The 18,856-nt window shown below is 41.0% G+C and overlaps 2 protein-coding genes across 2 annotated transcripts in view; one reads left to right on the forward strand and one right to left on the reverse strand.

Annotated features, from left to right (window-relative positions):
- Positions 1-18,856, reverse strand: part of GPC4 (glypican 4) — a 119,532-nt gene that overhangs the window by 44,254 nt on the left and 56,422 nt on the right. The window lies entirely within an intron of this gene.
- Positions 16,206-18,856, forward strand: part of HPRT1 (hypoxanthine phosphoribosyltransferase 1) — a 1,139,661-nt gene continuing 1,137,010 nt past the window's right edge. Inside the window, exon 1 of the mRNA XM_050777330.1 lies at positions 16,206-16,211. The gene's annotated coding sequence lies outside the window, so the exon portion shown is untranslated. The remainder of the gene's footprint in view (positions 16,212-18,856) is intronic.

Genomic DNA, 18,856 nt, shown 5'->3' on the forward strand with positions numbered 1-18,856 from the left:
AATCTCTAGTGTTTACTCCCCCAGTGTCCTAAATGGAGAAAACAGAGCCAGAAAATATTGCAAGACACTGGGAGAGAATCCAGGCTTTGCCTGCACCAGTGGGATTTTTAAGGTAGACACTCTTGGTACTCGGACTGATTTTACCAATAATGCAACCTAATGCCTTTGGTAAATAAGAGAGACAAACTGTTCCCGAAGGGTAAGGACCGTAGTGAGGAACATTTGAGAAGAATAGACTGGAAAGCACTATGTAAATTGCAAACATAAGAGACTATGATTTTGCATTGGCCTTTCTTGAAGAGTGCCTCACTTGAGTTATGAAGAAAACTTAGCTTTTTACAAGGGGTTTTTAAGGAGTGAATTTAAAAGGTTCCAAATATTTAAAACTACTTGGATCTTTTATTCTGCAGAGATAGCAGCAGTCTAGGGATAAGAAGTTTGATCTAGCCGGGCACGGTAGCTCACACCTGTAATCCCAGCACTTTGGGAGGCCAAGGTGGACAGATGACGAGGTCAGGAGATGGAGACCATCCTGGCTAACAGGATGAAACTCCGTCTCTACTAAAAATACAAAAAGATTAGCCGGGTGCCTGTAGTCCCAGCTACTCAGGAGGCTGAGGCAGGAGAATGACGTGAACCCGGGAGGCGGAGCTTGCAGTGAGACGAGATCGCGTCACTGCACTCCAGCATGGGTGACAGAGCGAGACTCTGCCTCATAAAAAAAAAAAAAAAGAAGTTTGAGCTAGAAGTCAGGAATATGGATTTGAAGCCCAGCGCTACATGATTGGAAGCTTTTGGTAAAGACTCTTGGGAAAGTAAGTTACCCACTGGAACCTTAAAACGAAAAAAGCCCCTTGAAAACAAGGAGGTATTATGTAAATGTAAAACAGTACAATTGCAAAACAAAGAAAGAAATGAACATATCTTATGCTAAGTTACTGAAGTTTTGTGTGAAGAACAATTTCTGACAACTTGTACTAGGTGAGGGAGGGGGGCCAGAAAAGCAGCACCTTGTTAAATTCAGTTCAGCCTAAAGCTGCCTCCTTACACATTTAAAGTTTGGTCTAAAGGTTTCTCCGTACATAGTGAACTGTAACCTAAACTGGGTGTGTAAATAGACTGTAACCTGCTCTTGTACCAATCACAGGTGGCCAACGGTTCAAACCATGTTCAAAATAAGGAAATCACTGAGCTGTAACCAACTTAGCTGTTTCTGTACCTCACTTCCGTTTTCTGTAAGTCACTTTCCCTTTTCTGTCCATAAATCCTCTCCAACTACATGGCGGTACTGGAATCCCGCTGAACATATTCTGGTTGTCGGGAGGGGTGATCAATTTGCAAATCATTCTTTGCTCAGTTAAATTCTGTTAAAATTAATTTGTCTGTTACCAGTAGAGGGTCTTGACTGCAAGTTGTCCAGCTTCTTGGTGTTTTGAACAAAGAATTGGACAAAATGCACAGCAAAGCAAGGAAAGAATGAAGCAACAAAAGCAGAGACTTATAGAAAATTAAAGTATTCTCCACAGGGTGTGAGCCACCCAAGCAGTAGCTCATGGGCCCCGGTTACAGAATCTTCTGGGGTTCAAATACCCCCTAGAGGTTTCGATTGGCCACTTGGTGTTTACCTCATGCAAATGAAGTAGTGGCCTGCAATCAGTCTGAGGCTAAAATGAAGTTACATAGTTACACTCCTATGCAAATGTCTGATTGGGAAAGCAACCAATCAAGAGGCACTTTATTTTTTATTTTTATTTTTATTTTTTGAGACAGAGTGTTGCTGTCACCCAGGCTGGAGTAGAACGGCGCGATCTCGGCTCACTGCAAGCTCCGCCTCCCGGGTTCACGCCATTCTCCTGCTTCAGCCTCCTGAACTGGGACTACAGGCGCCCACCACTGCGCCCAGCTAATTTTTTGTATTTTTAGTAGAGATGGGGTTTCACCATGGTCTCAATCTCCTGACCTCGTGATCCACCCGCCTAGGCCTCCCAAAGCGCTGGGATTACAGGTGTGAGTCACTGCGCCCAGCCCAATCAGAGGTACTTTCAGTTTTCCTCCTGCCACACAGAAAAAGGGGGAAGGCAGGGTGTGGTGTTGCAAAGGAAGTAGCCTCTGGTCCTTCTGTCACTTAAGCGTGGAAAGTTGGGGTTTTCCTTTCAGTTTAGTTCTTGGAAGTCAGCATGAATTAGCCTCAGGTTCTCTGCCTCCAGACCTTATTCTCCTGCCTCATGTCCCAAGTTTTTCTTTTAGCAAAATTTTCTCTTCTAGCAAGTACAGAAAGATATGGAAATAGGGCACATCAAGGAGTTGAACGGCATGCATATGTGATGGTGAACTGATGGCGACCAAGCCATCAACCAAGGAATTCAAATGGCCATCAAAAGCAAAGCCACAGAAGCTTAAGGAGACATGATGAGGAAATATAATGTGACATCCTGGATGGGATCCTGGAACAGAATAAGGACACTGGTGGGGGCGGGGGTGAACTAAGGAAATCAAACAAAAAGTTGTATGCAAATATTCATAGCAGCATTATTCATAATAGCCAAATTTCCATCAGCAAATGAATGGATAAACAAAATGTGGTCTACTGTATCTGTATAATAGAATATTACTCAGCCATTAGAAGGAAGGAAATTCAGATACATGTTACAACATGGATGAATCTCAAAAACACTGCTAAGTGAAAAAAATCCACATTCATATAAAATGTCCAGCATAAGCAAATCTAGAGATAGAATGTAGATTCTTGGTTGCCCAGGGCTGGGGGAGAGGGGAAAGGATGAAAGTGAGGATGCCAGCTAAAAGGTACAGGGTTTCTCTTGGGGGTGATGAAAAATTGATTTTGGTGATGGAGGTACAACCTTGTAGATTTAAAGTCACTGTACACTTCAAATAGGTGAATTATTTGTTACATTAACTATATCCCAATAAGACAGTTACCAAAAAACTCAGGAAATCAGAATTAACTGTGGACTTTAGTTAATAATTTTGTATCAATATTGGTTCATCAATCATGAGAAACATACCACCCTAATGTAAGATGTTAATAACAGAACACTGGGGGTGAGATATAGGAAAGTCTATGTGCTATCTTCCCAACTTCTGTAAATCTAAAACTCTTCTATTAGAAGTGATTTTTTTAAAGAAAAGCGAATCTTGGCTTTCAAATTAAAAAGCATAAATACATGTGGCCAGCAGGGAAAAACTTTCATCACGCTTTCAAAAATATAAATACTTGATGTAATTCTAATATTGGGGAGCTGTATTAAGCTATTATTTGCTGGAGCAATTTTCCTAATCCCTCAATTGCTACTTTACTCTTTTTCTAATTTTTATTGTTCTAAAAGTAAAATAATTCTTTGCTGTTGGTCTAAAGCATTACCAAAACAGTTTCTGTTCATTTCTTAGATCTAAATTCACGTAGCCACAAAGTGAACTAAAATGCAGGTTGCTATATAACTCCAGCCGCTCTAAGCTATCTAAGAACCCCATGAGGAACATACAATGCTCTGCTTCATGGGAACAAAGGAAGAAAATCTCTAAAGGTTTTTAATAACTCCAGGGAGGTGGAGGAACGTGTACATTAATCCATCCTCCCTCCTTCCAAAAAGGAATGAAATTACTGCATAAAATGTGCTATGTGCATCCAAAGCCTGGAGTCATCTGACCTTAATAACAAAGCACGTAAATTACAGTCATTATGCAGATATATGATTTGAGATCACCTACCAATCAGTAGGAGAAATGCAGCCAGTTAGCATTTTGCAAAACCTTGCCAAAATATAGCTCTGGTGGGCTTAAGACTGCCAATTATTTCTAGGTCCACTAATCCTGCAAGGTAGGATACAGAAGGCCAGTCAGAAACACATACAGTTCAATAATCAGTTTTATTATATTTTTGTAAGAATAACTTTATGTAAGGGTAGTTGGAAGAGTTAGGGTTGCTACTTTAAAACTCTACATTTCATTTCAATGAGCTTATAACAGCTTTAAACTGCACTCCAGATAGAAATCAATCAAGGCTTCTTATTGCTTTTTAAATGATAAGCAAATTGTGAACCAATCTGACAAATTAAGAACCAATTCTGACAATCTTAGATCCCCATTTTAACGGTACCAAAGGTTTAAGTAAGGCACACCAAACCAAACCGAGTGAATGGCCTGAAATGCACACTTTGACCTTGTGTTGCCATCACTTCTAAGCAGCTAGAGCAACTACATCTATTTTGCACATTTACAACCACTACCTCCAGGACTCAAAAGGAATAGTAATACTACTAGTGATTAACCCAAAACTCTCCAAAAATTCTGAGACTCCTGTAAATACTTTCTAAGCAGTGCTAATAAAAGGCTCACAGAAGTGTGCTGGGGACCCTTGCGGGATAGCAAGGAGCAGACAGGAAAAGATGGAGCTCTCTTACTTGTTTCGCAACTAACAAAGGAGATCTTTTCTGTCAATAATTCAGGTGCACATATCTTGGTAGCATCGTTAGAGAACTTCTCTTAAGTAGCAATTATGATTTTCACTAGGCTCATAATTTAACAGAAGGCCTAGGGATAAATAAATGATTCCAAATGCCTCTATGGATTTCATACTCATTCAAGTGATTTAAAGGCATCACATGTGAGTTTCAAGCTCTTTAAGAGAAAAACAAACACACAGACTTTGAGGGTGTTTGTTACATGGTGCCTATGAAATTAAGATTTCCACAACTCTCCTCAAAGTCCTTCTTGTTTTACTGGTGAATTTTTCTCATACTCCCACTCCCCCAACTCTGAGGTTTTCTTTTTACAGAGAGTGAGATGAGAGACAGTATAGAGACTGAGATTCCCAGGGTTGATCACGTCTGTTAGAGCCCCAGTGATACATTCAGTTACGAATAAAAAGCAGCCTAGACAGAAAACGCCATGGGTGAGGATTTTATTTTCCCTCTGGAACCTGTACCCCCAAGCCACGCATCATAATCGCTGGTAGACCAAGGCCTCGGCAGGGCCATCTCTGAGACAGCTGATCAGACCTGGCTTGGAAGGTCATGGTGATTCCCAGAGTAGGAGAGGGCTAGCCGCCAGCACTTTGCCCTTTCTTTGCATCTCCAGTGACTGCCCCAGTGGGCAGTCTCCTGCACACCATCACAGAAGACCTCGGAGAAAGCAAAAGGAGCAAGGTGTCCTCAGGAAGACAGCAGAGACACCCCTTTCCTCCTCCCCCAGGGGCTGACTCAACACTGACTTCCAACAGCAGGTAGTTTTCCTTATTATTTCCAAATAATCTCTAAAGAAGATCCTGGGAATCTCATTCTCAGATAGCCTGCCACAGGCATTTAGAATTCACAGGAATATCCGAAATGGTCAACAGCTGAATTTACTGCAAGTATAGAAGAAAATACAGTTGGTGGGTGGGGAGGCTCACAGATATCAGACATTTCTCTGATTGTTCTAATTGAATGATTAAAGCCTGCCTTTTTACATACATTTCATGGATTGTGTGAGTCATGACGATTTGTTGTTGTTGTTGAGACACAGGGTCTTTGCTCTGTCACCCAGGATGGAGCGCAGTGGCGTGAGCATAGCTCACTGCAGTCTCGACCTCCTGGGCTCAAGTGATCTTCCCACCTCAGCCTCTTAAGTAGCTGGGATTACAGGCGTGTGCCACCACACCTGGTTAATTTTTGTATTTTTTGTAGAGATGGGATTTCACTACGTCGCCCAGGCTGGTCTCGAACTCCTGAGCTCATGCGATCCTCCCCCTCAGCCTCCCAAAGTGCTGAGATTACAGGCATGAGCCACTGCACTTGGCTGAGTCATGACAATTTTTAACATCAAATTATTTTCTCTTTCTTAGTAATTGCTTTCATCTTAAACAAAAGGGAAGGTAAAAGCTGTCTTTACCTTCTCTTAACCCTCCTTTTCACAGTATACCCAAAATTTCTCCCCTCAAAATACAGCATGATAAGAGGTTTTCAGTAAATTTACTGTCTAGAAAAAATACACCAGAAGAATAACATTTTCATTCGTCATGAATTCTCCAAAAGCTATTTCTACAAATGGCTATCTAGAAAGCCTTTATGTAAACCTACCGATGGCAAAGTCCACTTCCTCACATAAAGAAAAATGATTCTGGGAGGGGCACAGTGGCTCATGCCTGTAATCCTACCATTTTGGGAGGTCAAAGTGGGAGGATTGCTTCAGCCCATGATTTCAAGATCAGCATGGGCAACATAGTGAGACCCTGTCTCTACAAAAAATTTAAAAATTAGCCGGGCATGGTGCCACACACCTGTAATCCCAGCTAGTCAGGGAGGCTGAGGTGGGAGAATCACCTGAGCCCAGGAGGCTGAGGCTATAGTGAACCATGATCATGCCACTGCACTCAAGCCTTGGGGTGGGGGAGGGGGGAATGTTTCATTCTGAAAACAAAACAAAAACACACAACAACAACAACAAAAAGCAGTAATCCATGCAAACCATTACTCAAAATTCTAGCTAGGCATCAATAAAATGGTGCAGAGGAAAGTAAGATTTACATTTTTAATGTTTGTGCTTAATTACATCCTTTAAAACCCACTTCTACAAAATTCTTGTTAAAGGTCATAGTTAAGTTACAGCTTACTCTAATACAGATCTGGACTGAAGGACTCTTAATAAGTCCCAGTTCCCATGGATATGGACATGAGCCACCGTTGACCAGGGGTTAATTTTATAACATGAGAGAAAAATTGTTCTGAACCTTGGAATGGGCAGATGAGGGAGGGGCAGAGCCCTCCTCATACTCCCCATCGTTTTGCAAGGCTGAGTTTCCCCAACCCTCCCAATTGGCCATGAAAAGTCTCCAAGCAGCATGTTATGCAATATGAAGCATGCCATTTTCAGTAAAAGCAAAACAAAAACTCCTTCTCCCCCATTATCTAATGCCCTAGCACCTGGGGCACATGCCCTACAATTTACTACCATTTAATAGGCTCTTTGTTATTTAGAAAAGTTTTGTTGACAAATGTAAAGATTTCAATGTGTACTTCCTTTTCTAGGTCAGTTCCTGGAGCTTTAAGTAAAACTTGTCTCAGTCCTAATTTTGGAGCGAATGCCACTGTTGATGTTGCTATCCAGAGAATTACCTGTGTTTATCCCTTACCCTTTGTTTCCTGCCTCAAAGTCAATCATAATATTTGACGAAACAGTCCCACAATTCCATGGTGTGCCAGTTATTTTGAGTTTCCTTGGCTTGGTGTGAACCCCTACCCCCTCCCCCGGCCACCGCCCCCCCGCCCACCATCACCAAGAAAAGCTTTTTGAAAACCTAAATAGATCACATGCACCGTTTTTCCTTTCTCGACATATGCATTAGCCACTTAAGAAACGCAAGGTCACTAGCAAAGCACAGATTCCCCTTATTTAACGAAGTTGCCTTTCCTGGAAGACCGAGTTTGCTCAAGTTTTCAGCGTCCTCAGCCTTTATTATAGACTCTACCAGCTTGCCTTTATTAGTGAGGCACCCCAGGTCTGACTGGGACTTATCCTAGTGGCTTCTTAACACCATTTGATTCTCCAATCTCACCTTTCAGAACCTTTCCTTTAGAATCAAACCTGTTAATTAACCACATTTGATTTATTCAGTAGGATTAGAAAATCCAGTATATTTACCACTTCGTGAACTCGTTACTTCAAGTAGACCACTGCAAGAGATTATCTGGGAATGGAACTCTGCCCTAATATTTTCCCCAAGTCGAAGTCAAAGATTTGATTCACTTCTCCCAAACTAACCTTTGACCTGATTTGGCAACACAAAAACATTGTTCGTGCTTAATGCAGTATTTATCAAGTGTCTCTTATGTGCCAGATGCCATCCATCAGTGCAGAAAATACAAAAGGCTTGGTCTCCGCCCTCTTGAAAATTACAAGATGAACAGACATGGATTTTATTGTTGTTCTCTAGGCTTTTTCTCTCTCCTTCTTACTCTATAATGTTAATTCCTCCAACCCCCTCCCCACCACAAGATCTCTGAGGTCCTCTAATCTTATCTTGGAACAACTCAAGTCCAAAAGACAGGAGGAGAGATGATGCTAAATTAGGCAAATCAACTCAACCCGTTTCTTCTCACTTTGGGACTTCAACCGATGTGCCATAGGAGGTGCCTTTGGACAAAGTAGGAGAGTGTCGCACACTCAGATATAACCTATACATTGCCATATATACTATAGCCATTTTTTTGAGACAACCAAAACTACTGAAGGCATTATCTCGGACTCAGAGCAATATCTGACAAGGTAAGGGTGAATAAACAAACTCCTTGGGGACCTAGTTCTGCTGCCTTTCTTGGTCAACAAAGCAAAATCGGCAGAACAAAGACATCCCACACACATGCTGTTTCATTTCCTTGGCTTGACAAATCAGAAATCACTAAACATTCAAATCTTCTTAAAAAAAAAAAACAAAAACAAACAAAAAACTCAGACAATGTCAGTGCTTTGATTTTTAAAGGCCCTAACCTGGTCACTTGATAACAAGCTTCCCTAAACTTATATTTGGATAGTCAATAAATTATTGGCATAGCTCCGTTCAATTTTTGTAGCAGAGGTCTCACCAGAGGAGAGCTTCTATGCCCTCAAGTGACTGATATATACTCAACAGTGAACAACTTGAGATACCACCCAGTGCCTCCCGAGCACACACCAGGAATAATCCCTGTTTTTTTCTGGGCTCTGTAAAACACTGATAAAAAGGTGCCTGAAATCAAAGGCAAGGTATTGATTAGCCAATTCTTCAGCTGGGCTGCCATCCAGCCACCCACCATTTTCCTCTGGTTTCTTAAGTACCACAGGGAAGGAAAAATAAAGCCAGATCTTAGGTGCTATATTAAAGTATTAACGTGTCTACTTATTCATGACATAAAAAAATGTACTCCCTTAGAGAAGAAGATGGAAAAGTTATTGCCTCTTTGTCAGCAAGTGACACAGAAAAGAGAGAAACCAGTCATTTACTACACATTCAAGTCAGGCCTGCTCAATTCCTAGCCATCTTCAGATAACCCTAACCATACCAGGGCCCTCTTAGGCACCACTGGACCAAAGAGATAGGTATGAATGCTCCAAAAAGTGCATTGCAAGTGTCCTGGCCTTCTTTACTGAAGAACTAACCAAGAATGAAACGGCTGCCTGTTACCATTTGTGCTTTGGGTATGAATGAAAGGATAGGAGCCACTCTAATTTGAGCCTCTAAGAACTTAGGGTTCCTTCCATGGGGCTGATGTTGGAGTCACTATACAATGTAATGCCTGTCACAGAAGCTAAGAGAGACACCAGCACTTCAGAAATCTGGCCCATAGACAAGCTTGAGACCTGATGCTCACAAATTGAAAGTATCAGACAGCTTTCTCTAACCCGGTGCAACTGGGTGAGTGGGTGCTCATTCCATTATTTCAATGTCTAGCTTGCCCTCCCTAACTCTTTTTGGTAATGGGCCAACTGCTCACTCACAAACCAATTGATTTGGTCAAACATTTGATCCCAAAGAAGTTCCAATTACTCCTCTACTCCTAGAATGTGGCCTGTCAGCTACTTTAGGATAAGCAACAAACATGGGGGATGGGGAAGTTCTTTCTCTCTTACTCCTGCACATTAGAGGCCTGTAGGAGTGAGAGAGAAAGAAATGGAAAGAAGTGGGCCAAAGGAGGGAGGGAGAAAAAAAGACAGTATATATGACCAAGGGCCCAGGAGTGGGAGAATAACCTACAATTGATGCAAGTGGTGATCTGGCACCAGGACCTTTCGTTCTATGGTAACTCCCATCAAGCACAGGGACACGTTTTTCTCCCTAGTTTCCATTACACAGAGCCTGCAGATGGCACGCAGCATTACTACTGCAATTACTGACTATAATTATCATGAAAAGTCTTTGATGTGATAGCAAAAATTATTAAAATAGCCTTTCTTAGAAAAGAAGGGCAATAAATACAACCTCATTTGGAAAATTCAAGGACCTAATTTTGTACCAGGACCTTCTGCCAGAAAAGAGTAAGTCACTTTAATATACTTGTTTTTGTCCCCTCTCCTTGAGGATGTTTCATCTTATGTGGAAAACACATAATGGTATGCAGTTCAGGATATATTTTAAGAGTACACTTAAAGGTACTTCAAAGGAAAATAAAAAATAAAGTAACCTTCTCCTTTCAGATACACACATATTTACATAAGCTCCTAGTTTTTCCTGATCCCACAGTAACCAATGAGAGGCAACTGTTTTTTAAACTGCCTTCAAGGATGAGAACAAATGACAACTGAATTAAATGTCGGTCTTGTTTTAAAGATAATACTTGGCGGCAGTGCTATGCTTATCGGTTTGAAATAGTAAACACTGTAGTCTACTTTAAAAAGTATCAGTAACTAGAAGTACGAAAGAACAGAGAACAGCCCACTTTGTTCTCTTTATCTTTCATTGGATCATAAACCGTGCAAGGTCATGTTTGATTTTTTAATCTAACTACTCTTATGTTTTAACTCTGAGTCAAGACAGCATAATCCTAAATTGTATGCAATGCTACAGCAGCACATACATTAAATCATATTATGAAATCAGTTTCAGTGTGGGGAAGAACAGCCTTTCAAAGGCTGAAGCCAAACTAAATGTCCAGCATTATAAGACCTAATTTTTGCGAATGAACTGCCTATATAAAAATGAGTTCCACCAGGCTATCCAGAAAACATGCTTATGTTTTTGCCCATGAGTGTTTCTACTAATATTTTTTATATATGACAATTAACACAGACCAGTACAAAGATCAACTAGCCTAACCCAAATTTACTTGACTAGAGTTAAGTTCAGTCATATAGAATGACTATACTAGAACTGCATGAGCTTGAAAAAGAACAATAGTTCAATCTCAAGTTTCATAAATATACATAGAAAAAGGTGCTCAGTGGCACCAAGTCTGAGCTTCCATTTGACCGAATGACTTGGTGGGTATGGGCAAGTAGAATATATACTCTTATAAAAAAAGCATTGTTTCATTATTATGAGATGAACTTTCATAGCTCCATGATTTGTGGCTACAAACATAACACAAATTACATCAGGGACTATTACAAAATGAGCCTATATCAAGAAATAGTCATGATGCATTTTGCTTATTGGTTTAAAACTCTTCTAATAGCACTGACACATTTGGTAGCCTTGGGATCACATACAGAACCCAAACTTCTTTTTATTCCACCAGTAAGTAGCAACTTAGAACAAGAAGGGTCAATGATAATGTTTTGGATGTGTGCACCATCCAAATTGCATGTTGAAAAGTGACTCCCAATGTTGGAGATGGGTCCTAGTGTAAGGTGACTGGGTCGTGTGGGTGGGTCCCTCATGAATGGCTTAGCACCATCCCCTGGGAGAAAAGTGAGTTCTTGCTCTGAGTTCCCATGAGACCTGGTTGGTTAAGAGAGTATGGCACCTCCCCACTCTTTCTCCCTTGATCCCGCTATCACCATGTGACATGCTGGCTCCTCCTTTCCTTTCCACCATGATTGGGAGCTCCCTGAGGCCTCATTAGAAGCAAATGCTGGAGCCATGCTTGTACAAACTGCAGAACCATGAGCCAATTAAACCTCTTTTATTTATTTTTTTTTTTTTTTTTTGAGACGGAGTCTCGCTCTGTCGCCCAGGCTGGAGTGCAGTGGCCGGATCTCAGCTCACTGCAAGCTCCGCCTCCCGGGTTCACGCCATTCTCCTGCCTCAGCCTCCCGAGTAGCTGGGACTACAGGCGCCCGCCACCTCGCCCGGCTATAACCTCTTTTCTTTATAAATTACCCAGCCTCCAGTATGTCTTTATAGTGATGCAAAAATGGTGTAACAGTCAGGCACTTCAAGAACCAAGAGTTTTAGGTTATTCTGTGCTATCGTGTAGATATGGTTTGTATGGCCCCTTCAAGTCTCATGTTGAAATCTGATCCCCAATGTTGAAGGTGGGGCCTGGTGGGAGATGTTTGGATTATGGAGGGCGGATCCTTAGTGAATGGCTTGGATCTCGCAGCAGTGAATTCTTTTTTTATTTGAGATGAAGTCTTGCTCCGTCGCCCAGACTGGAGTGCAGTAGCACAATCTCAGCTCACTGCAACCTCCACCTCCTGGGTTCAAGTGATTCTCCTGCCTCAGCCTCCCAAATAACTGGGATTACAGACACCTGCCACTACACCCGACTAATTTTTGTATTTTTAGTAGAGACGGGGTTTCACCATGTTAGCCAGGCTGGTTTCGAACTCCTGACCTCAAGTGATCCACCCACCTCAGCCTCCCAAAGTGCTGGAATCACAGGTGTGAGCCACCACACCCGGCAGTGAATTCTTACTCTTAGTTCCCAAGAGAGAACTGGTTGGTAAAAAGAGCTTGGCACCTCCTCTCTCACCATGTGATGCCTGCTCCCCTTCCCTTTCCACCATGAGTAGAGGCTTCCTGAGACCCTCACCAGAAGCAGATACTGACAATATGCTTCTTGTACAGCCTGCAGAACCATGAGCCAAATAAATCTCTTTTCTTAATTACCCAGTCTCAGGTATTCCTTCATAGCAACACAAATGGACTAAGACACTCCACATCACCAAGGATCCTCAATCAGAACAGTTCAGTAAAAAACCTCAATCAGAACAGTTCAGTAAAAAACAAAAAACAAATGGATAAAGTCACAACAAGTGGGAAACTCAAGAGAACAGAAAAGCTTGTCTGGACTATGATTTACTATCTAACTACATACTGTATAATGTACATGTCAGAACAATGTGGAAAATTAGCTATAAATGTTTTGACTGGACTCTCTTTTCTGAGTCTCTGAGGCAGGGAGGCATCATGTTATATGGAAAGCATAACAGCTTCAGAGGTAAATAAGCCCAAGTTTAGGCTAAGTTATTTCTTTGTTTTTTTTTTTTTTGTTTGTTTTTTGTTTTTTTTTGACGGAGTCTCGCTCTGTTGCCCAGGCTGGAGTGCAGTGGCCGGATCTCAGCTCACTGCAAGCTCCGCCTCCCGGGTTCACACCATTCTCCTGCCTCAGCCTCCCCAGTAGCTGGGACTACAGGCGCCCACCACCAGGCCTGGCTATTTTTTTTTTTTTTTTGTATTTTTAGTAGAGACGGGGTTTCACCGGGTTAGCCAGGATGTCTCGATCTCCTGACCTCGTGATCCACCCATCTCGGCCTCCCAAAGTGCTGGGATTACAGGCTTGAGCCACCGCGCCTGGCCTAGGCTAAGTTCTTTCTTAATTAAAAAAATGATTTTTAGGGCCAGGTGCAGTGGGTCATGCCTGTAATCTCAGCACTTTGGGAGGCCGAGGCAGGTGGATCACTTGAGGCCAGGAGTTCGAGACCAGCCAGGGCAACATGGCAAAACCCTGTCTCTACTAATACAAAAATTAGCCAGGCATAGTGGTGCATGCCTGTAGTCCCAGCTACTTGGGAGGCTGAGGCAGGAGAATTGCTTGAGCCTGGGAGGTGGAGGTTACAGTGAACCGAGATAGCACCACTGCACTCCAGCCTAGGCGACAGAGGAAGACTTTGTCTCAAAAAAAAAAAAATTTTTTTTAGAGATGGCGTCTCTGTTACCCACACTGGAGTGCAGTGGCATCATCGTACCTCACTGTACCCTCAAACTCCTGTGTTCAAATGATCCTCCCACCTCAGCCTCCTGAACAGTTAGGACTACAGGTATGCACCATCACATCTGGTTATTTTTTCGTTTTTTTAAGAGACAGGGTCTCACTGTGTTGCTCGGGCTAGTCTGAAACTCCCGGCCTCAAGCAGGAGCCACCTCACAGTGGCTGGGATGAAAGGCCCACACCACCATGCCCAGCTTAGGCTCAGTTCTGTTGCTTGCCAACTGTGCAAGTTTGAGCCACTCTCCTAACTTCTCTGAGACTAGTTCATCTTCTGTAAAATGAGGACAAGAGCAGAACCTACCTCAGAGAGTTGTTGGAAGCATTAAAATTATACAGTATACCTCAATGAACAGTAGCTATTATTATAAACACTGATATCAGAAGCTGCTATATATTTCTCAGAAAGGGGATCCTTTCTATGTATCAGAGTTCAGCTATGTTTAACCAATGGGGGGGTGTTTGTTTTCTTGTTGTTGCTATTGTTATTATTACTATTATTTTTAGTCTTTGGAAATATTTATTTCTAAAAATTACAGACCAAATGGAAGTTTAGCTTTATTTAGCAGAAAGACAAAATAGTCCCTTGATAAAAATTCAGGCTACAGCCTGCAATACTGCTCTAGGATTGTGAGCTACAGAATCTTTTCTTTAGCTTTTGACATGGTTCTGTTATGAGCTTTGAGACATTAAATAAAAACAAAATATTAAAGGCTGATTCTTATGAGAGTGCCATTATTTTAGGCCAAATAGGTCAAATATCAGCAACTTCACATAGTCTGACCAAATATTTTGGGAAATCAACTTAGCAACAATATCCAAAGGTTTCTACGTATAAATATGATTCACTTGCATCCTAGAATACCTAACTCATGAATAAAATTCAAAAGATTAAAACAAGACACTATTTGCTTGAGTAGATATGCATCTGACTTTACAAAAAATATTGTTTGCCCAGAATATGCACTATGTCTGCTGCACTATCCTGACAAATGATCAATTTCTTCCTAATAGCCAATCATTTTGTTGAAAGAACTCTCTGCTCTATTAAATAAAGGCAGATGCTTTGGAAATTTAGACTGTCTAAGGATAAATGCATGTCAAATAAAAACAACAAAAAAGAATCCACCCTGAGATGAAGGGAGTTTGTTCCCTATCACATCAAAGGAAGGGAGAACAAAGATGGAAATGACAGCTCTCTGTACCATTGTGATGCATTTAAGTGCTGATTTTTTTTTTATGTTGCTGATGAGAGTATATCAACCTTAGAGCGTCTGTCAGTTTATCACCAGATCACCTCCCTTATACTATCTTTATGTCTTAAATATTTCTGTCAAATAGGTCTTCCTCTACTCAGCTTTAGATTGGTACCATAGATTTCCCTCCATTATCCCCTTACATTTGTGCATAAGATTCACAGACATGAATGAAAAAAAAATCATCAGCATAATACTTACCTGCCAACATCTACAGCCAAGATTTGGAGACATGAAAAATGATTACTTCCTGAACAAGTGTTTCTAGAATGGGAGTACGAGTACGGGGGATGGAGGGGGGAAGGGAAGAAAGAACAGGTGTCCCAAGAGATACCTGGCCTCGGTCTTGAGTAGTGTATAGGACTTAGGACACCAAGTAAGTGTGGATAAGCAAATGTGTAATGGTGACCACACAGCAATATTAAATTTAACAACATGATGAGAGAGGAAAAGTACAAACCCCCGTATATAATTTTTGCTATATTAGAGTAAGAAACTGTGACAAAAGCAGGGCATTACTGAGGGAGTTCGGAAAGTAAACAACCCTCAAGATTCCTGGAGACTGGTTTAAAAAGGGGAAAGAAAAAAACTTACTTATAGTTGCCCCAGAATAATTACTTATATTTGCGGGGGGTGGAGGCTGGAGAGAGAAGAGAACCTTCATTGTGGTTAAAAGGCAGAAGAAAAAGCAGTGGTGATTAAAGAAAAAAAAAAAAGTCCAGAGAAGGAACAGAGAAAATCCTGGAAGGCACAGCAGGTTAAACACAAAATAAAATCTAGGCAGGAGCAACTTGCAAGAGGTTGCAAAGCCAATAGTAAGAGGCTCTTTTGCTCTATCAAAGGGAGGAAGCCAGTTAGAGGAACCACTTAATCTCAGTCACAGGGCTAAAAAGGAGATGGTAGAGAGACTGAATGAATTCTTTGTCTTGTAAGGAGATGCGCATTTCCAAACCAGAACACTGAACTCGGCAGGTCAGAGGTACTAGATCAAATAGTGGTAAACATGATGCCCTGCGTCTAATCAACAAATCAGGAGTAGATAAATCACTGGGACCAGATGGTATCCACAAGCCAGTTTTGAAGTAACTCAAGGGTGAAATTGTTTTGGCCAACATGTGTAGGCTGTCTTTACAAACAGCCACTGTGCCCAAGAGACTGGTGCTTGTCAATGTGATTCCTATTCATAAGAGGGGTTCTAGAAGGGACCCTGGGAAGTAGAAACCAGTAAAGCTCATTTCAATATCAAGCAGGCTGGCCAACTTTACAGGAAAGGTGAAATCACTACACATTTATGAAAATAAGGCCTATGGTGCCGGGGGCGGGTTGCGGGGGGGTTGGGGGAGAGAAAACCAAGTATTTTGGCAAAGGAGAAAAATCATGTTCATCTAATAAACCAGGGCTCTTGGGGTGGGTGGTGCAAGGAGAATATATGAATAAAGGGGACCCTGAGGATATAATTTATACAAAGCGTGCTAAAAACACAACAGAAAGTATTCTCATGTTATCTACATTACTGTGCATTGTCATTGAATCTTAAAGGACACACACAAATGAGATAAGGAAAATTCAGATGTTAGATTAAAAGGTCAGGGCAATTATTTGCTTTATGAGAGGTTAGGAAGACAAATGAAAATATATTAAGGTTCAGTGTGCAAAGACAAGAATATTATTCCTTTTAATTAAACATATGGAGAGGTTTTAAAATGGTTGTCTCTTTTATCACCTCCTGATAATACTAAGTTTATTCAATAAACAACCCTAGAAGTATAGCAATGGCTTGCTTATACATTACTTCAAATTGTGGTATGACCCAAGAAGCAAAGGAAGCCTTGGTTTGCCAGAAAAAATAAAAAAATAAGAAACATTCAAAGTCTGTAAATTTACTGTAGAAGACTGAAGCCACCCTCTGGAACATAGTCTTTATTTTGTACACAAATACTCCAGTTGCATATTTAACCAATTCTGCTGTCTGATTTCTAGACATTCAGTTCTGCACTGGGTTAAAAAGGGTCAAAGAGTGAACTCAAATCAATGACAGCAGAAGTGACAGCTGAAAAGGAAGGCAGAAGCAACTGCAGCAGAACAGTCTGGGGCCATTTAGCTCAGGGGCAAATAGTCCCTCATACTTCAAAGAGCCCTAAGGACACTGCTGCATTAGAGCACCATTTATTAAATGATTCTCATAATGATGACCCTGAGTGTTTTTTAACTGGTTACAGTTTTTATCCTTCTGTTTAATAAGTTAGGAGAATAAATATTTTAGAAATATTTTCATTGAAATGTTTAAAACATGTTTAAAAGACAGTTTGATAGGTAAAGGAAAAATCTCTTACTCATAATATTTTCTTTTCAGATGAAGCAAGATAACTAAGACATTATTTTAAAGCTACAAGCAAAAGGTCAACAGTTGGTATAGTTTGTAACTCAAGAGCTTCACAAAAATTCTAGATGTTAGAGAAAACAGACCTATGAGGTGATTTATTAAGGAAAACTGGTTTGTTCGGTATACATTTATAACCTTTGAAATGTTCCAAAAAAGAACATTTATTTTCCTTCTACCTGAGTGTGATGTCCTTGCTGGTGATGCACTACCAGAAAACTGACTCATGCAGCAAGGCTGTTACTTTCAAAGGGCATCAAACAGCTGGTTCACATTACTAAAAGTATCAATCCCAGAAGATATAGAAGAAAAGAGCTACGTAAACAGGAAAATAGGGTTTATATCTTAGAATGGGCTTATTTATTTCTTGAAACACATAGTTTGCCATTTGGGAAGAGAGATTCTGCTAAATACACTTCACACCATTCATGAGTTCTCTCAAGACAACTTGGACTCAATGGAGGAAACAGATCCAAAACACTCAAGAAAAAAACAAAAACAAGATGATTAAGTAGAGCCAACTCTCAAACCACATGCCTTAGAACAAGCTGCTGCATACACCAGAAAAGTACCATTGCTGGTCTTTGTCATTAAACGTGTTAAGTGCTCCAGGGAAATGAAATGACACAAAACCTGGGTAACCTTGAAGGTGGAAATAATAAATTTTCTAGAAAACAAAACTGCATAAATTGTATTGTTCATCTTCCTGTAAATTAGAGTGTCCAAAAGCAAAAGTTGCTCTTCTCTCACAAAAGAGAAAGAATGATGAGGCAGGATTCTGAGTAAGAAAGAAACTCCAAAACAAATTAAATACAATAATAGAAACAAAGATCTTGAAAAATACAGAAAAGGCCCAAAGCAATGGCTCATGCCTGTAATCCCAGCATTTTGGGGAGGCTGAGTCGGGAGGATTGCTTGAGCTCAAGAGTTCAAGACCAGCCTGGGCAACAGATTGAGACCTCGTCTCTATATAAAACTTAAAAATTAGCTGAGCATGGTGGGGTGTGCCTGTGGTCCCAGTTACACAGGAGACTGAAGCAGGAGGATCACTTGAGCCCAGGAGGTCGAGGCTTCAGTGAGCTGTAATTGTGCCAATGCACTCGAGCCAGGGTGACAGAGTAAGACAGTTTCAAAAAAACAAAAAACAAACAAAAAAGACGGAAAGAAAGGGGAGGGGAGGGGAGGGGAGGGGAGGGGAGCGGAGGGGAGGGAAGGGAAGGGAAGGGAAGGGAAGGGAAGGGAAGGGAAGGGAAGGGAAGATACAGACAGAGAAGGGAAGAGAAGAGGCAAGAAAAAACAATGGGTCACTCATTTTCATTCTAAAAATGCCAATGTACCAAATGTCACATGTCATACCTGTGCCCTACATGTAACACAAACATAATACAAATGTTCTACATTTGAAAGAACAAATTAAGAATGGTTTTACAATTTTAAATGGCATTGATTCTGAGATTGAACTTTGATATAAACCCAGCAGTGCTCCCAGTTTTATAAGGCATTTTATAAATGGACATGTGTGTGGCCATAGATGGCACTTAGCACTGATATTTGGGGATCATTTCTTTAGAACAATGCCTTCTTAACATTTCCTATTT

This window comes from Macaca thibetana, chromosome X (assembly GCF_024542745.1).
Source record: "Macaca thibetana thibetana isolate TM-01 chromosome X, ASM2454274v1, whole genome shotgun sequence".
Lineage (NCBI taxonomy): Eukaryota > Metazoa > Chordata > Mammalia > Primates > Cercopithecidae > Macaca > Macaca thibetana.